Consider the following 17,626-nt stretch of genomic DNA (forward strand, 5'->3'; position numbering starts at 1 on the left):
TTACTTGTTTATAATTCTATAGCCAGAGATTGGTTAAGGTGATTTCAGAAAATATGGTCTAAAGTGTGACTTTCTCAGTCTATTCACTTCCTAAGAAGGAGGGTTAGGCTTACCCCAGCAAGGTTTCTGTTTGTTTGTTCCCTCTTCCCTCACCCCTTCACACCCACCATATACATTTTTATTAACTTAGGAATCTTATTTCCTTATTTGAGCCATTGGTTCAACATGAACCCCTGGTTTAGAGGTGCTCTTGGAGCTGCCTGGCTTGGGGTCTTTGGGTGCTGGTCCATTGTCACACCCAGTGTTTGTCTTAATTCTCAGCTTCATGAATCAGCTCTACACTTTGCCCCATCTCTTTTCCTTTTATATTTCTAACATAGGGCTTTTATTTACTCTGTTCATTCACTTATCCATTTATCCACCCAAAAAGAATTTATTAAGTTATCTACTCTAGTTCAAGCCATAGGCAAGTTCCCCCAGTGCCTTGAGCCCCATATTAAACAGTGGTTTGGAGAATTGCATTTGACCTACACTTATTTCATTTGTCAGATGAAAAATAGAATTGTTTTTCAGTTGCTATAGAGTAAATGATATCACCTCTAGAGTGTTTTTACTAGATGCTTGGCTTCCTTTGCACCATTTTATGCTAGCAAATCCATTTTGTTTGATTAGCACAATAAGGAATTTTTTCAAAACAATTTTTTCAAAACACATATTGTCAAACAGTTGGGATCACCTGTATGCTGCTGCTGCTGCTGCTAAGTTGCTTCAGTCGTGTCCGACTCTGTGTGACCCCATAGACGGCAGCCTACCAGGCTCCGCCGTCTCTGGGATTCTCCAGGCAAGAACACTGGAGTGGGTTGCCATTTCCTTCTCCAGTGTGTGAAAGTGAAAACTGAAAGTGAAGTTGCTCAGTCGTGTCCGACTCCTAGCAACCCCATGGACTGCAGTCTACCAGGCTCCTCCATCCGTGGGATTTTTCTAGGCAAGAGTACTGAAGTGGGGTGCCATTGCCTTCTCCAGGGATCACCTGTATAGAGTAGTATAAAAATCATTTCATGTCAATTACACTACTTTTGCAAAGAGAAATTTCCTAACTTTTATTAATATCAGTACATATTTTCATTCTCTTCCAAGCTCTATACTTTAAATGTGACTTAGAAAGAAAGGAAAAAAAAAAAATCTCTGGGTACCTCATGAACTATAGTGTAATTTCCAAATATTTAGTAAAGTAGAATCATATGTAAAAAAATAAATAAGTAAAAATAAAAATCATTTCATTAAATGTAGGGGTCTTCATTTTGACCACTCATGTGAAACTGGGAAAGTAACCTCTCTAAAATCAATGTCATCCTCTGCAAAATTATGAAATTACACTTAATAATTGCTAGGGCCTTCTGGCTCTAAAATAAATTCAAAATATTTGGAGGAATGTTGAGATTTTTTACCTGGGATGTTCTTCCTGATGACCTAAATTTTTAGGTTTCTGCAAACACAACTCTGGAGTGAGGTAAGGTCCATGTTTTATTTCATTGCTTGACATTTTCTGTTGTCCTGTTCCATGCTAACTTTCAGAAGGTCTGACTGATTTGGGCATTGCTCAGTACTAACAGACCCACTCCAGTGTTCTTGCCTGGAGAATCCCAAGGACTGGGGAGCCTGGTGGGCTGCCGTCTATGGGGTCACACAGAGTCAGACACGACTGAAGTGACTTAGCAGCAGCAGCAGCAGCAGCAGCAGTACTAACAGAAAGCTAAAGTGGAACAAGCACAGGATGAGGAGTCAGGAGACTAAACTGTGGCTGTAGCCCTGCCGCTACAACTTGTGTGACTGTGGGCAGGTAAACCTCAGAGCCTTATCCCCCATTTGTTTTTCTGTTGAAATGGCCAAGTTGATTTACGTCACCTCCAAAATTTCTTTTTTGCTCTAAAATGCTTTAGTTTTATATGTAGATGTTATCAAACCAAAACTTAGGTTTGCTCACCCATGCACAGTAAAGCCAATCTACTGACACTGGTTTGTAGTGAAAGAAAAATCAGTGTTTATTGTAAGGCCCTGTACAAGGAGTCCACAACACCTAATCCTCAGAAAGCCCGAACTCCCTGATGGTTTTCAACAAAGCATTTTTAAAGGCAAGGTGAGAGAGGAATCCCGGGGTTTGTGATCAGCTTGTGCACAGTGCCTTGGCTTTGAAAGTGAAAGTCGTAGTCACTCAGTTGTGCCCGACTCTTGGCAACCCCATGGACTGTAGCCAAACAAGCTCCTCTGTCCATGGAATTCTGTAGGCAAGAATGCTAGAGTGAGTTGCCATTCCCTTCTCCAGAAGATCTTTCTGACCCATGGATCAAACCTGGGTCTCCCACATTACAGGCAGATTCTTTACTGTCTGAGCCACCAGGGAAGCCCAGACTTGGCTTTAATGATTCATCAAAGATACCACATTTATTTTTTTAAAAAGTACTGATTGAGCTCTTATTATATGTCAGACATTGTTTCAACAATGAACAAAGTGTTTTGTCTCTCTTTATGCCACCAGTGATACCCAAAGAAGTAAAAGTGGGATGTCAGATACTGAGCAGTACACTAGCAGAGATGAAGCAAAGATGCTCTGTTACATGTCGTGGTCGGGAAAGACCTCTGGAAAGACATCACATTGAGAAAGAGTTGAATTAAGAGAAGAAGCCAGCTGTGTCGAGAGCTTGGGGGAGATCATTTCAGGCAGGAGGACCAGCGAGTACAGAGGTCTTGAGGTTGGACCTGTTTGATGTGTTCAGAGGACAAGCAGGAAGACCAGTGTTGTGGCTGCAATGACTTTGCCTGCAAGCCCCTGAGATCATGGACTTGGCTTTGACAGAATTCTTACTTTTCTTATACGCGTGCTTAATATTTAACAGGAATCAGCCTCCTGACATTTTAGAAGACAACAAATCTTAAATGTCTGACTGTAAGGGAAAAAGGGTCACCCTGAGGTTGTGGAGAGAGAATTGATACAAATTGCAGTTGACATGGTATGCCCATCTTAAATGCTGCTGACTCCTGATACTCAGAACAGTGGTTCACATTACCTCCCTTCTTTTGTCTTTGCCCATTGACAGCTGAAAGGAGTGAGATGTCCAGAAATCTTGCAGTTTCATTTGTATGTGGAGTCAATTCTGGAGGGAAGTTCAGGTGCCTCCTTTTCTTCTATATTTCTTAATTTCTCTCCTGAGACCAAAAGCCTCCATAAAGTCCAGTACTTGGTACATGCTGTCTGGCGAGTAATGTATGTTGCTGTGACCCTGAAAATAAGAGTCTAACACCACTTATCTATTTAACCTGAGGTGTACTCTTCTCTACGTGCCAGGCCAGGAAGTTTGTTTCATATGTCTGGTTTTGATCTTACTTAAAAAAAAAAAAACAGCAAGCACATTTCTAGGTATTGAATTTCAGTAAAACCCCATTACTCATTACAGTGTTCTTCTGTTTTAAGTTTGCAAAGCTGACATCATCCAGGAGATTAGAACCAGCTTTGGGGCATCTTCACTAACATTCTCACTCACTTGGAGACAGAATTTGAGTAAATCTCATCATACCATAACCCAGACTTTGGAGCTAAATTCAGGTGAGAGAGGAAGGAACCTGGAGCCAGTTAAATGGCTTTCTCCATGGAGATGATATGTCGCAGGGTTTGAAAGCTTAAATCTAAGGCAACAGAAAGAAACTTTGTGAATACTCCACTAGTCTGAAATTGACATCCCATAAACCAAGTTTTTTCCAATATATAGAAAGTAACTCGGATGAGTCCCTTTATGTCAGGCCAGAACCTGAGGGAAATAACTCCATGAGCTTTACCCTGGATCCATTAAAGAACACATTCTCTTGCACGTGACATTATTATGAAAGATGGGGAACGTCTGTAATAATCCTAGCCTCAAGAATCTCTACCCATAAGGAGGGATTTTTTTTTTTTCTAAAAAGACAGACCATGTTAAGGCCAAATCTCTTTCTACTTTAAAAGAGGGGAAATAGTATTGATAAAACCCCATAGTTTGCCACTTTCTATGCCAGATAACTTAACACAGCCTTATATACTGTGGCAGCTTGTTGATTTTGAGCAAACTGAGGTGCAAAATATTAAGTGATTTGCCCCAGGTCACATAGGTGAAAAAGAGTAGAATCGACATATGAGGATGAATCTTTTTGATACTAAAGTTGTCACTGCCTGCTCCATAAGAATGGGCATTGTAAAGCCTGAAGTTAAGGAAGAAAGTATTGAGTTATTCCCTAAGCTAACATCTTCATTGTATGATTACATATTAAGCTGCACATTTTTTCAAACTATTCATCCTCCCCTCTTATTCAACCACTCTGAAATGATTTTTTTGTGTGTTTCCTAGACTGGATGTAATTCCCACACATATATTAGTTATGGTGGTATAGTACACTTTTTTTAAGGCTTGCCCATTATAAGTTATTATATGATAAGAAAGGCAGCTTAGATGATAAGACATGATTCGATACTTTTCCTAAAATGCTCTGGACAGAATGAATAACACATGGCCATTTATGTTGAAGGGGTTCCTTTTACCTAAGCTTGATGATTGCCAGGGGTCATCTTGGTTAAATTAGATTTTAATTCTGAAATATTGTTGTTGGAAATGTTCCCACTGGCCAATTCATATCTTGTGAATAATAGGATTTGAGTCAAAATTGAAAGTGCAAGGAAAGCGAATGAGGAATGTCTGTCAAGTAACTTTTTTGAAAAAAACTTGTTCCTAATACAAAGAGTTTTAAAAGTGCAAGAAGCATTACCATAATGCATATATCTGTTGTTCCTGAAGAACGAGAGCTCCTTAGATGAACACTTTCTAGTTAACTTGATGTCTCCTCTTCTATACCTTTTAAGCATGACCTGAGACATATTGTATTCTTTCTACTTCTATTTTATGCATCTCTTTCTTTCTGCCATGTTTTGAGTATAAGAGAAGGTACTCTCTTGTTAACCTCTCCTACATAGTTGGACTGTAGAGAATATAGGAATGCATAAATCATTCTGTTTTCCTTATACCCAACAATCATAGAAAGAGCCATGAATAAAATCAAGGCAAATCTCTCAAGATCCTTCTATAAGCATGTAGAACACTAACAGAACATGCAGAAGCACCCTCCATCTAGCCGGCTATAGTAATTATAAACCTTTACTGAACTATTCCCAACCAGTTTGTTGCTTTTCAGTGGCTAAGTTGTGTCCGACTCTTTGCAATCCCATGGACTGCAGCACATCAGGTTTCCCTGTCCTTCACTATCTCCCTGAGTTTGCTCAGACTCATGTCCATTGAATCAGTGATGCCACCCAACCATCTCATCTCCTGTCACCCAACCAGTTTACGTGGTATTAAATAATTAATTTCCTAGTACCTGTGATAGCCCCATTCCCATCAATGTCAAGATTACCATAAGCTCTTTCGAGTTGTGATATAGCTTCTTCTTTCATGATCACACTGTAATCTTTTTTTTTTTTTTAAACAACTTTATTCATGAAACATATTAAAAAAAAAACTCCCACCCCCTGGAAATGAGCTAAAAAAATAAACAAAATCCACCTCCCACCTCCCTGTTCCCACTTCCTCCCATTCCCTCCAAATAAAAGGGGAAAAAAAAGGCAAAGAAAAACAAAACAAAAAAAAACCCTGAAAAACAAAAAACACCCCAAAACCCCCCAAAACAAGGTAGTGCATTCCCCAAGGGGAAGGGGAATTTACACTGGAGCCGCTGGGAGCCGAACGGAGATCTTCCGGCTACAGAAACCTGCAAAGAAAGACACTCAAAACAGAAAAAGAAACACAAAAGGAAACAAAATAGATCACCAGGCAATCTGGAGGGGCAGGGAGCCAGAAAAGAGGGGCAGGGTGGGTGGTAGACCTGGCAGGACAGGAGCAGGCAGGAGGGGACTGTGAAAGTGAGGAAGATGGAGGGAAGGTGACAAGCAGAACAGTTTGGTGTCCTTCCAGAGCCCTGGGTAAAAAAACCCCTCCTACCACCCATGCCCACCTACCCTTGAGCAGCCCCCAAGGGGGCAAAGGGAAACAGGGAAACAGGGGAGCAGCTTGCGCGATTGAGACATGTCCATGGCGAATCCCCAGAGTGAATGAGCAGCCCCCTGCCCCACTCCTTGGGCCTTCCCCTACTCCCCAAAGCAGGTCCCTCCTCAGCAGTTAGTTATGGGATTATCCCCCCTTCCACAGTATATCTTATTTTAAAAAAATATTTTTTTTTCCATCAAGGTCATCTTCTGTTTTTCTTTTTTTTTTTTTAATTCTTTTTTTTTTTTCCTTCTTTCCTCTTTTTTTCCTCTCTCTCCTCCTAATACACACTTTTTTTTAGTAAGGGGAATACCACGATGTCGCTCTAGCCCGGCCCCTGTAGACGCGACCCCGGGGCCTGCTGTTAAAACCACTGTAGAATCGAGAGCGGGAACTGTTGTAGTTGGTGGTTCGGGCACGGTATCGGGCTCGTGGGAAGCCTCGGTCTGTTGTGCTGATGCCTGGTCTGTTGGTTCGTTTAGGGATCACCTTGATCTGTCTTCCTCTAAATAAGGATTCATCTAAGGCCAGGGAAGTCCTCACTGACTCTTTGTCTGAGAACTCTATATACGCAAACCCTTTCGGATGGCCACTAAATTTGTCACAGAGTATAGTTACACGGTTGACTGAACCACAGCCATGAAAGTGTGCTTCTAGCTCTTCTGCTGTTGCACCATAGTCCACATTGCCAACATAGATGGAACGGGCATCAGCCTCCATCTTCTCCTCAATGGACATGATCACTGGGCCAGCATTGCCCGGAGGTGGACTCATATTCATCTGCTTCTCTACCTCGTTCTGTAGCTCCTTTAGCTTCTCAGCTTCTTCCTCCATCTCCCTAACTCGAGCTTTGATCGCTTCCAGCTCCGGGTCCTCAATGGCGCCGTCCCCCGGGTCACCCTCGACCAGTCCCGACTCCTCTTCCGCCTCCTGATTGCCTGGGGCTCCCGAGCCAGGCCCAGGGCCCGGAGCTCCCAGGCGGGCGCGGGGCCGGGGCGGCTCCTCTTCGGGCTCGGGCTCCGGCTCGGGCTCCAGCAGCAGCTCCTCAGGCTCCAGTTCCTCAGACTCCAAGCCGTTCCGTAGTCCCCTGCGCCCCCCGGGGCCCCCTCCCCGGCCTCCCCACCGGTCCCGGGCACAAGATGGCGCCACCGCCCCGGCCCGGAGCCCCGACCGCCCGCAGACACCGCTGCTGCTGCCGCCCCACACTGTAATCTTAAGCCTGGCATCGTTTTCTGGGAGAGAACCAAGTGAAGGTCTGACTGGGTGCTTGATAACTCTTAATACTATCCTATAATAGGGCTTCCCTCTCATGGGACACAGAAAGATGACAATAGTGATTATTGTTCCCAAGCAGAGGCTGAGAAAGTCTTAGGTGTCTCCAAGAGTGTTATTTGGTCACATCTTTAAGGGGTGTGTGGCAACTGAAGAGTTATGTAACATGGATAAATCTTTTTGAACCAATAATGTGGTTCCCATCTGAAGGCCAGTAGGCCCCAGTTAAGAGCCATGTTTCAGTTTAAATGTGGAAAAGTCCCCACTTACTAGAGAAATGATTAGCCCATTTGTGCTATTCTGGCCTTCAACTACTTGGAGGGGGTGCACCCACTTTAGGGAAGGAAATCTGCTTTAGTGGGTCTACCTATTCAAACGTTAATCTCATCTGAAAACACTCTCACAGACATACCTGGAATAGTGTTATATCAAATATCTGGTCACCCCATAGCCCAGTCAAGGTGACACATAAAATTAACCATCACAGCTATCATCTCAAATAAGGTTTAAAAAATGGTTATGATTGGGTTCACAATGAGTTTTTTAATCTCCTCACAATGAGTTTTTTAATCTCCATCTGTCTGCTCTTTTTGCCCAGAGAATTACCCCAATTCTGGATCTCAGGAACTGTTCAGACTTATTCAAGATGCCCTTCTTAAGGGGTGGATGAGGGTACAAATAATATCTGGCATGGTTATTTAGAGGGATGGTATGGGGAGGGAGGAGGGTTCAGCGTGGGGAACACATGTATACCTGTGGCGGATTCATTTTGATGTTTGGCAAAACTAATACAATTATGTAAAGTTTAAAAATAAAACAAAATTAGAAAAATAAATAAATACCAAAAAAAAAAAAAAGAGAGAATAAAAGGTAAATAGAATCCCATTAATCTGCTTCAGCCTCTTAATATTTGATGATTTAATTCTTTATGTTGAAATTACTGAAGAACTATCTTGACCAGATAGGAAGGCAGACTAAATTATAGCAAAGCCTAAAACATCCTTCCCCCTTTCCTTTCTTCTTGGTTTACTAACTTTAAGATATTGGATGAGCTCTAATATTTCACTTTGTACTAGTAACTGCATGAGACAAATTTAGTGGCAAACTCCCTTAGCTTCTTGATAACTACCCCTTATCTCCTTCATTCTCCATCCTCTTGACACTGGCAGCTCTGTAACTGACCCTCTTTTTCCTTCTCTTACCCAAGCCTCTCCATGCATATTGAATCAAGTAAGTGAAATTCTGTGTTAAAGAGTGTGGCTGCCGTGGAAGATCAGAGACGGTAGTCAGGAAAAGGAAGGAAAGAGGAAATGGATGTGGGATCCAGGGGATGGAGTGATGCATAGTTTGATATAGGGTGTTGTTGAGTACTTGTAGTGTTCTAAGCACTGTGTTTAAGCAGATCAAATGTGTATGCATGAGCACATACACACACAAACACACAGAATCCTGAAAGAGTGATAACGTGCTTCCCATTTTACTAGAAAAAGTTCAGGGAAGGTTCAATGACTAGTATGGGACCTTAACTCAACAGTGAATCATTCTGATTCCAAACCTCATGGTCTTGATCACTGTGATCTCTGAATTTGGCTAGGCAAAGGAAGTGGAGAGTACATTCCAAAAAATATTAAAATTAAAGAAAATTGCAGAATCAATTATCAGCAAGTTCTCTTTAGAAAACAATTTTGAAATTAACTTGAAGTAGTGAATTCATCAAACTTGTATCTAGTCCTTTCATGAAAATCTTGTTGGAATTTATCTAAGTTAAAATAGAAACCAGTTCTCAGCATTCCCTTCTTTAACACATTCATTTGTCACCAATCAGGTAAAGAATAAAACTCCAGACTCCTTAGTAGCATCTTCTCCAAATCTGGTCCCTTACAACCTGTTGGGATTCAGCTCCTACTACTCTCCATCTTATGTAGAGGTATATGTGACTCCACTATAGTCATCATGGCTTTCTTAGAGTTCCTCAAATATGCCAGGCTCATCCCCTCTATCCATGGATCTTCCTATGACTGGCTCCCTCACTTCATTTGGGTATTTTCTCAGAGATAAATTCTTGGGCCTCCTGTCAAAAATGGAAATTCTCCTCCCTCCTCACCTTCTTACCCTCTTATGCTGCCTTAGTCCTCTTCACAATACTTCATAGCTCTTGCTTGTGTAATCCTCTGAATTAAAAAAGTGCATGACTTTGTTGACTGAGCAGATGGGATTCTCTGAGCATTCAGTGATTCCCTGTGCTATATTCAGTTGTTCTACTCTTTTGAGAACATGTGCATGAAATGTGAGAGGAATATTATGCCTTAGGAGTACACACAAAGGAAGCAGCCCTAGACATCTCCCCCAGACAACTGTTGTTTCTCATTAGTTTAAGGCAAAGGGTAATTGTGGAAATTGGCAACACATCTGGAAGACTGGGAGTACATCCTTTGGAAGGCCAATTTGGACATCAAAACTTGAACAGAAGGGCCAAATTAATAGGTAACACAGCTCTAGTGCCAGAAGGGCACGTGCCAGCCTTCCTGTTTCTGAACTTATCCCTTGAAACCTTTCTCACAAGTATCAAAAAGGCACTGGACTCTTTGAAGCTGTAACTTGAAGTCTCATGAAAGACACTGTCGTGTACAACTGACAACTTTTCCTAATGAAAATAGAGGGAAGGCAGGACAGCTAGCTCCCTTGGGGCGCATACCCTGGTGAAAGGATCTATTTTGAAAGGGATTTTCACAGCATACATTTTTAATATCACTCAGGCCAGTGTCTTAATCGGGCTTTACTAGTGGGGAGTGTTCACCAGGCAGCAGGGAATGCCATGGTACGAATTTAATCTAAACACGTGGCATGAGTCTAATCATATTTCACTTATTTTCTTTTATGTGACTCCTTAAGATAAATGAGTCCCCTCCTTTATCAACAATAGCTCAGAATTCATAAGCTCACATTTTTCACCTGGGACAGGGGATATAGCAACTCACACTTTATTATCCATCTCTCATTTTCTTCCCATTAAAGAATCAATAAATTCTCCACCGATGTCTCTTTTTAAAGGTTGCTTACAAGTTTCTGTTTCAGAACAATGTGTTGGTATTGGTTTTTATGCCTAAATCCTCCACAAATCTGGGTGTACATTTGGAGTGATTTGTAAGAGTTTTTACAAGAATGTCTTTGGCAAAACCGCAAGTCACACAGGACATGCTAATTGCAGCCTCTCTGGGTTGCCAGCACCAGTTCCCAGTGACAGCTGTAATTTGTTGTTGTCTAGAGAGTATCTCCTTCCTGTGCATCATAGAATAAGACTTTTTAAAGTGAAAAAGACCATAATGTTCATACTGTCCAACTTCCCATCATGAGATGGAGGAAAAAGAGGCAGAACAGCTAGGCTTGTCCAAGTCTGCACTGAGGGCTAGTGGAAGGGTCCAGGCTAAGCCCAGGTGCTGTCTGTGCTCCTCTTATGATTCTTACGAATGTGCTTACATTTCCTTGAAAACGTTCTTTAAAGATAATCTTTAACCCATGTCTTGAGGTACACAATAATCCCCATGTTGATCTGTTTTCCTAGATGGTCACCAAGCACAGTACTGGTCTGGGTGAGTGGTACCCAGGACATGTTGACTTTTCAACCAGACTTGACTTCATTTGGATCTAACTTACAGTTCTTGGCAGCTGACAGAAGACTTCTCATCCATTCAGTCAAAATTTATTGTCTACCTACTCTGTGTCAGGGTTTATGACAGGTGATTAGGATAAAAAGACAGTTAAGGTACTATTCCTGCTGCTTGAAGTTTGCAGTCTAGAGAGAGAGAAAATAATAGGCGAGCATGATAGAGTATGCTCTGATGTTACAGCATCTGCTATGAATTGACTTATGCTCATGGCGCTAGTGATAAAGAACCCACCTGCCAATGCAGGAGACATAAGAGATGTGGGTTCACTCCCTGGATTGGAAAGATCCCCTGGAGAAGGGAATGGCCACCCACTCAAGTATTCTTGCCTGGAGAATTTCATGGACAGAGGAGCCTGGCCGGCTACAGTCCATGGGGTCGCAAAGCACTGGACACAACTGAAGCAACTTAGCATGCACACACACACATTTCACAAGCCATATCTCATGGCCAAACCTGTCATAAGTGGGTTGGGAAATATAGATGTACATGTGACTAAAGATATAAAGAGTAGCAGGGTGTTCAAAGTGGTAGTTGCTCTGCCATTCTATGCCCTAGTTGCTTTATCATTAAACTTCCATGGACATGTAGCTTGGGTAAGTAAGAAATCTTTATCATTTGATCAGATCAGATCAGTTGCTGAGTCATGTCCAACTCTTTGCGACCCCATGAATCCCAGCACGCCACGCCTCCCTGTCCATCACCAACTCCCGGAGTTCACCCAGACTCACGTCCATCGAGTCAGTGATACCATCCAGCCATCTCATCCTCTGTCGTCCCCTTCTCCTCCTGCCCCCAATCCCTTCCAGCATCAGAGTCTTTTCCAATGAGTCAACTCTTCGAATGAGGTGGCCAAAGTACTGGAGTTTCAGCTTTAGCATCATTCCTTCCAAAGAAATCCCAGGACTGATCTCCTTCAGAATGGACTGGTTGGATCTCCTTGCAGTCCAAGGGACTCTCAAGACTCTTCTCCAACACCACAGTTCAAAAGCATCAATTCTTCAGCACTCAGCTTTCTTCACAGTCCAACTCTCACATCCATACATGACCACAGGAAAAACCATAGCCTTGACTAGCTAGACCTTTGTTGGCAAAGTAATGTCTCTGCTTTTGAACATGCTATCTAGGTTGGTCATAACTTTCCTTCCAAGGAGTAAGCGTCTTTTAATTTCATGGCTGCAGTCATCATCTGCAGTGATTTTGGAGCCCAGAAAAATAAAGTCTGACACTGTTTCCATTGTTTCCCCATCTATTTCCCATGAAGTCATAGGACCGGATGCCATGATCTTCATTTTCTCAATGTTGAGCTTTAAGCCAACTTTTTCACTCTCCACTTTCACTTTCATCAAGAGGCTTTTGAGTTCCTCTTCACTTTCTGCCATAAGGGTGGTGTCATCTGCATATCTGAGGTTATTGATATTTCTCCTGGCAATCTTGATTTCAGTTTGTGTTTCTTCCAGTCCAGCGTTTCTCATGATGTACTCTGCATATAAGTTAAATAAACAGGGTGACAATATACAGCCTTGAGGAACTCCTTTTCCTATTTGGAACCAGTCTGTTGTTCCATGTCCAGTTCTAACTGTTGCTTCCTGAGCTGCATACAGATTTCTCAAGAGGCAGATCAGGTGGTCTGGTATTCCCATCTCTTTCAGAATTTTCCACAGTTTATTGGGATCCACACAGTCAAAGGCTTTGGCATAGTCAATAAAGCAGAAACAGATGTTTTTCTGGAACTCTCTTGCTTTTTCTATGATCCAGCAGATGTTGGCAATTTGATCTCTGGTTCCTCTGCCTTTTCTAAAACCAGCTTGAACATCAGGAAGTTCACGGTTCACATATTGCTGAAGCCTGGCTTGGAGAATTTTGAGCATTACTTTACTAGCGTGTGAGATGAGTGCAATTGTGTGGTAGTTTGAGCATTCTTTGGCATTGCCTTTCTTTGGGATTGGAATGAAAACTGACCTTTTCCAGTCCTGTGGCCACTGCTGAGTTTTCCACATTTGCTGGCATATTGAGTGCAGCACTTTCACAGCATCATCTTTTAGGATTTGAATTAGCTCAACTGGAAGCCCATTACCTCCATTAGCTTTGTTCATAGTGATGCTTTCTAAGGCCCACTTGACTTCACATTCCAGGATGTCTGGCTCTAGGTCAGTGATCACACCATCGTGATTATCTGGGTCGTGAAGATCTTTTTTGTACAGTTCTTCTGTATATTCTTGCCATTTCTTCTTAATATCTTCTGCTTCTGTTAGGTCCATATCATTTCTGTCCTTTATCGAGCTCATCTTTGCATGAAATGTTCCTTTGGTATCTATGATTTTCTTGAAGAGATCCCTAGTCTTTCCCATTCTGTTGTTTTCCTCTATTTCTTTGCATTGATCGCTGAAGAAGCCTTTCTTATCTCTTCTTACTATTCTTTGGAACTCTGCATTCAGATGTTTATATCTTGGTATTTGACTGATACACAGGAATTGTCTGATTTAATCGTCTGTTTATAGGATATTATTATCTTCTAAGTATTCATATAAGGAGAGTGAGATATGTAAGGGTACTAGCAAGTTAAGTGGTCATACTAGCACTGTAACTATGCAGTCTGATTCTAGAATTCATATTCTTAGCCAATATACCATAATGCTGTGTGTATGTATTTATGTGTTCCCATTACTGAGATAAAGTGGTTTCTAAAAGATTGAGGAATATCATGGAAGACTTCTCAAGGAAACTGAGAGGTATGCCCTAAAGAACAAGTAGTAACAAAGTCATTTAGAAATAAAGAGAATGAGGCTTATTGCCTGTGTGTATGCATGGGAGAGGAATTCCCTCTCTTTGGCCAATTGTCTCATCCCCAGGAAAATTATAGAGCAAAGGATGCCCATCTATATATTACTACTGGCATCCAGGAAATATAGAATGCTTCAAATACCATGGCCTTGGACCTATAAATCATTAAAAACAACTTGATGAGATGTTATAAAGCATAAATGAGAAATCACAATTCTGACTCAGTGAGGCAGCAAAGCAATTTGACAGATGTATGTGTCTTATATGCCCCCTTCACTCTCTCTCTCTCTCTCTCTCTCTCTCTCTCTCTCTCTCTCTCTCTCTCACACACACACACACACACACACACACACACACACAATTCTAACCAGTCTTTGAGGCTTAGCTTTGGTGATAACTGGGAAGTAATAAGGAGAAGAAAGAAAAACTACAGGCTAAGTTGACATGAATGGTAAAAGAAGGAACATACGAATAAAGTTGAGATTATATAGCAGCTGACAAAAAGGATCAGAAACTGTGACCCAGACACTGAGGGGTAATCTGGTCTTTGCTGTTGTGTTGTCATTCAGCACCAATTACGGTCCAATATTTAATGCTCGCTGGAAAAGACCAATAGCAACCTTCCTAGACTACCCACAGTGTAATTGACTTGGTCAGTAAATGCTTCCTGGGTCTAATGCAGTTGCTGCCTCTTCCCTCACGCTGCTCCTCCTTCCCCAGCTTGGTCCTTGATGGGAACAGAACACTTGCCAGCATCTTTCTTTTATCCCTGCACACCAGCTGAGGACAAATAATGGAGTTGTCTCTTACCACTTCCCTCTTGAACCTGCTACCTCTTGGCCCAGCACACGTCTCTGAACCTGTTCTCTTTACTGATTTGGAGAATTTGAAAGCACATGTCATGTCTCCTGAACTGGATTTCTTTGTTCTTGGAATATCAGTGCATGTCTATTACTCTTAAACAAACAAACAAACAAACAAAAACAACAACTTGTTAAGGTTAAATCTACACACTATAAGATTCAGCCCTTTAAGTGTGATTTCAGTGATTTTTGGTAAATTTACTGGTTTTGGCCACTATCATCACATTCCAAATTTAGAACAGTTCTGTAATCTCAGTAAAATCCCTTAGGGTTTTTTAAAGTCACTCCTCAATCCTAATCTATGACTACTGCTAATCTACTTTCTGCCTTTATAAATTTGCCTCACTGGATGTTATATATAAGCAGACTCATACAATACATGATCTTTTGTGTCTGGGTTCATTCACTTAGCATAATGTTTTTGAGATTTATCTGTGTTGTGGCATAGATCAGTCTGTTCCTTTTGCACTGCTAAATAGTATTCCATAGAATATTTTATATATTCATCTGTTGGTGAGCATCTGGCTTGTTTCTCCTTTTTGACTATTAAGAATTTTACTATAATGGCCATTTATGTCCCAGTCTTTGTGTGAGCGTAGGTTTTATTTATCTTGGGCAGATGGCTCAGAGTGGAGTTTCTGGGTCGCGTGGTGACTGTCTTTAACTCTTGAACAGTCAAATCCTTTTGTAAGTGCCTGCCCCGCATTGTGTTCCCACCAGTGGAATGTGAGTCCCCGTATCTCCACACCCTCGCCGTTACGTGCGTTACTTGTGTTTTGTCCTTTAAACGAGCAGCTCCTAGAAGGGAGGGACTCGATCTTCAATCCTCATCACTTTGCATTTAACACAGGGCTGGGCAAACACTTGGATCTTAACCATGCAGTATGCAGTGCGGTAGTGAAGGACTTAAATTTCGTAATTAGACTCTCAGGGTGTCTGAACATCAGTTTTCTCAACTATGAAATGGGCTAACATTGCCTACCCACTAGAGTTATAATGAGGATGAATGGACATGTCAGTCAAGTGCTTTGCCTAATGCTTATAGCAATGGTAGCTTTGTTATTGTTTTTCATTTGTACCGATGCATCCTTTCTGAGCCCTCTCTAGCTTACTTTTTATTGCTCTTGCAGTCACATACTTAGTTATAGACAATATATTGGGCCTGAAAGATGGAGTAAGGGCTGACACACTACCACTCATCTCAAGGAATTTGAAGTCAAGTGGAAGGACACAGATGTCAATGGATCATTGTACTGCTGTGGGTAAATGCTGTGATGGAGGTGCTCACGAAGTGTGCACATCAGAGAAGGGCCCCTAGACCCAGAAAAGACATCTGACCAAAACCAAAGGACTGGAGAGAGAGGCAGAAGGGTTAGGAAGAGCCTTGTTGGCCAAGGGAGGGACATTAGTGAAAACTGAAAAGGGAAAGACTTTGGAGAAATTGCTAGCCTGCTTTGTGACAGAGTGAAGGGAAACCGATAAGAGATGAGGCTGGAGAAGTGGCTGGTGCCAGATGAAGAAGGTGTTAAATATTACATTAAGGAGTTTCTGCTTTACCTGTGTGCTACCATGTCATTACATTTTACAGGCTGAGAGGAAGGTTCAGTACGTGAATGGCAGAAGTGACCGCTTACGGATTAAAGGGAGGAAAGGTGGAACAATCTCAAAATCTATAACATTCTGGTGGAGTATTTCTCAACTTTTTTCTTTTCATTATTGCCTCCCCCTCCCCGAGAGCATTTTTAGACTCCTCACTCCCCTCACCATGAAATTTTAATTATATTAATATACTGTGTATGCAGTCTATATATAAGCATATTTGTGCTTTATATGTAAGAGTGTGATTTGCATCTTCACCCAATCACCAGTTTTCACCCATTTGGTACTATACCACCCTAGTTGAAAACTCTTGCTGTATTTGGAAATCTGCTCAAGGGACAGGTTGAGCTTTTAACATCTTTGCAGTTCCCACAGTACACCTTTAAAAATACAGCTTTATTTGAAATGACATTATAATACTTCACAAGTATTTGCTGATCATATCCTATGAATTAAGCAATGTTGTAGAAATTGAGAGTTCAGACAACAAAATCCCATCTCTCCAGAAGCTTGCCTTTCTGAAGCAATCTGTGTGCAGATAACAGTTGTTTCACTCTGATCAAAATCAAGCAATGCCTACCATTGAAACTGTTACAACAAGAGCTCATCTTGAGACCTGCTTACTAAAATAGGACCTGGCATTACTTCAAGCTTGAAAATGTGCTGATGGAATTAAAAACCTGTTTGATGCTGATATAGCAAGAAAATGAGAAGAGCAAGAAATAATACTTTCTTTAGAGGAAGGCAACACTGATTCTCATCCCTCATTCCACAAGGGCCAACAGGGCATCCCACAGCGCTCGGGATGTTCGGACATCTCAATGTTTTGCCCAGCACTAGTCACTGTCTTTCATTGGCAATGGCTCGGAGAACTGTGGTCCCTTTGTGTCTTGAAAAGGGATCTCTCTGCTATGCCTGGGAAGGGGGAAGTTTGGAGAGGCTGGAGTCCTGCATCCATTTCTCTCTGAGGTCCTAACTCTCCTAGGGACGCTGGCAGGACAGTAGTCTCTAGAACTCATGGAAATCATAGACGCCTTCTCCATCCCCAGTGGAAATAAATCTCATCTTCTACTTGCCTCCCTGCCCAACATGCCTGACATAGTCCATTTACTGAGTTACCTTTTACAAATGATAAGAAACCCCAGTGCTTTCAGACTGCCTCTGCTTCTTTGCACTCAAAATCTCTAAGCTACATGATTATAAAGCCTGAGAACCTATCTGAAATGGTGATGAAAAGGGCTGGGGTCTGACATGGGAGATATGAAGAAAGAAATAAATTAATATTTCAGTCTATTGTCCTGCCACTCTGAAATCTCTGCATTTATTCTTGACTCATCTTGTGGAAAACTGGCTACTTGAAACAATCAAACTGGACAGTCTG

The 17,626-nt window shown here is 41.8% G+C and overlaps 1 protein-coding gene and 1 pseudogene across 20 annotated transcripts in view; one reads left to right on the top strand and one right to left on the bottom strand.

Moving 5' to 3' along the window:
• The window catches only part of SGCD (sarcoglycan delta), a 695,743-nt gene that overhangs the window by 428,316 nt on the left and 249,801 nt on the right, over positions 1-17,626 (top strand). The gene's annotated exons all lie outside the window — the stretch shown is intronic.
• Positions 5,489-9,118, bottom strand: LOC147369754 (polyadenylate-binding protein 2 pseudogene; annotated as a pseudogene). The gene has a single exon (XR_015167837.1). The product of XR_015167837.1 is annotated as a polyadenylate-binding protein 2 pseudogene (transcript).

The sequence above is a fragment of the Bos grunniens genome, chromosome 7, assembly GCF_055505025.1.
Source record: "Bos grunniens cultivar Pamir isolate PY7600 chromosome 7, Bosgru_T2T1.0, whole genome shotgun sequence".
NCBI lineage: Eukaryota > Metazoa > Chordata > Mammalia > Artiodactyla > Bovidae > Bos > Bos grunniens.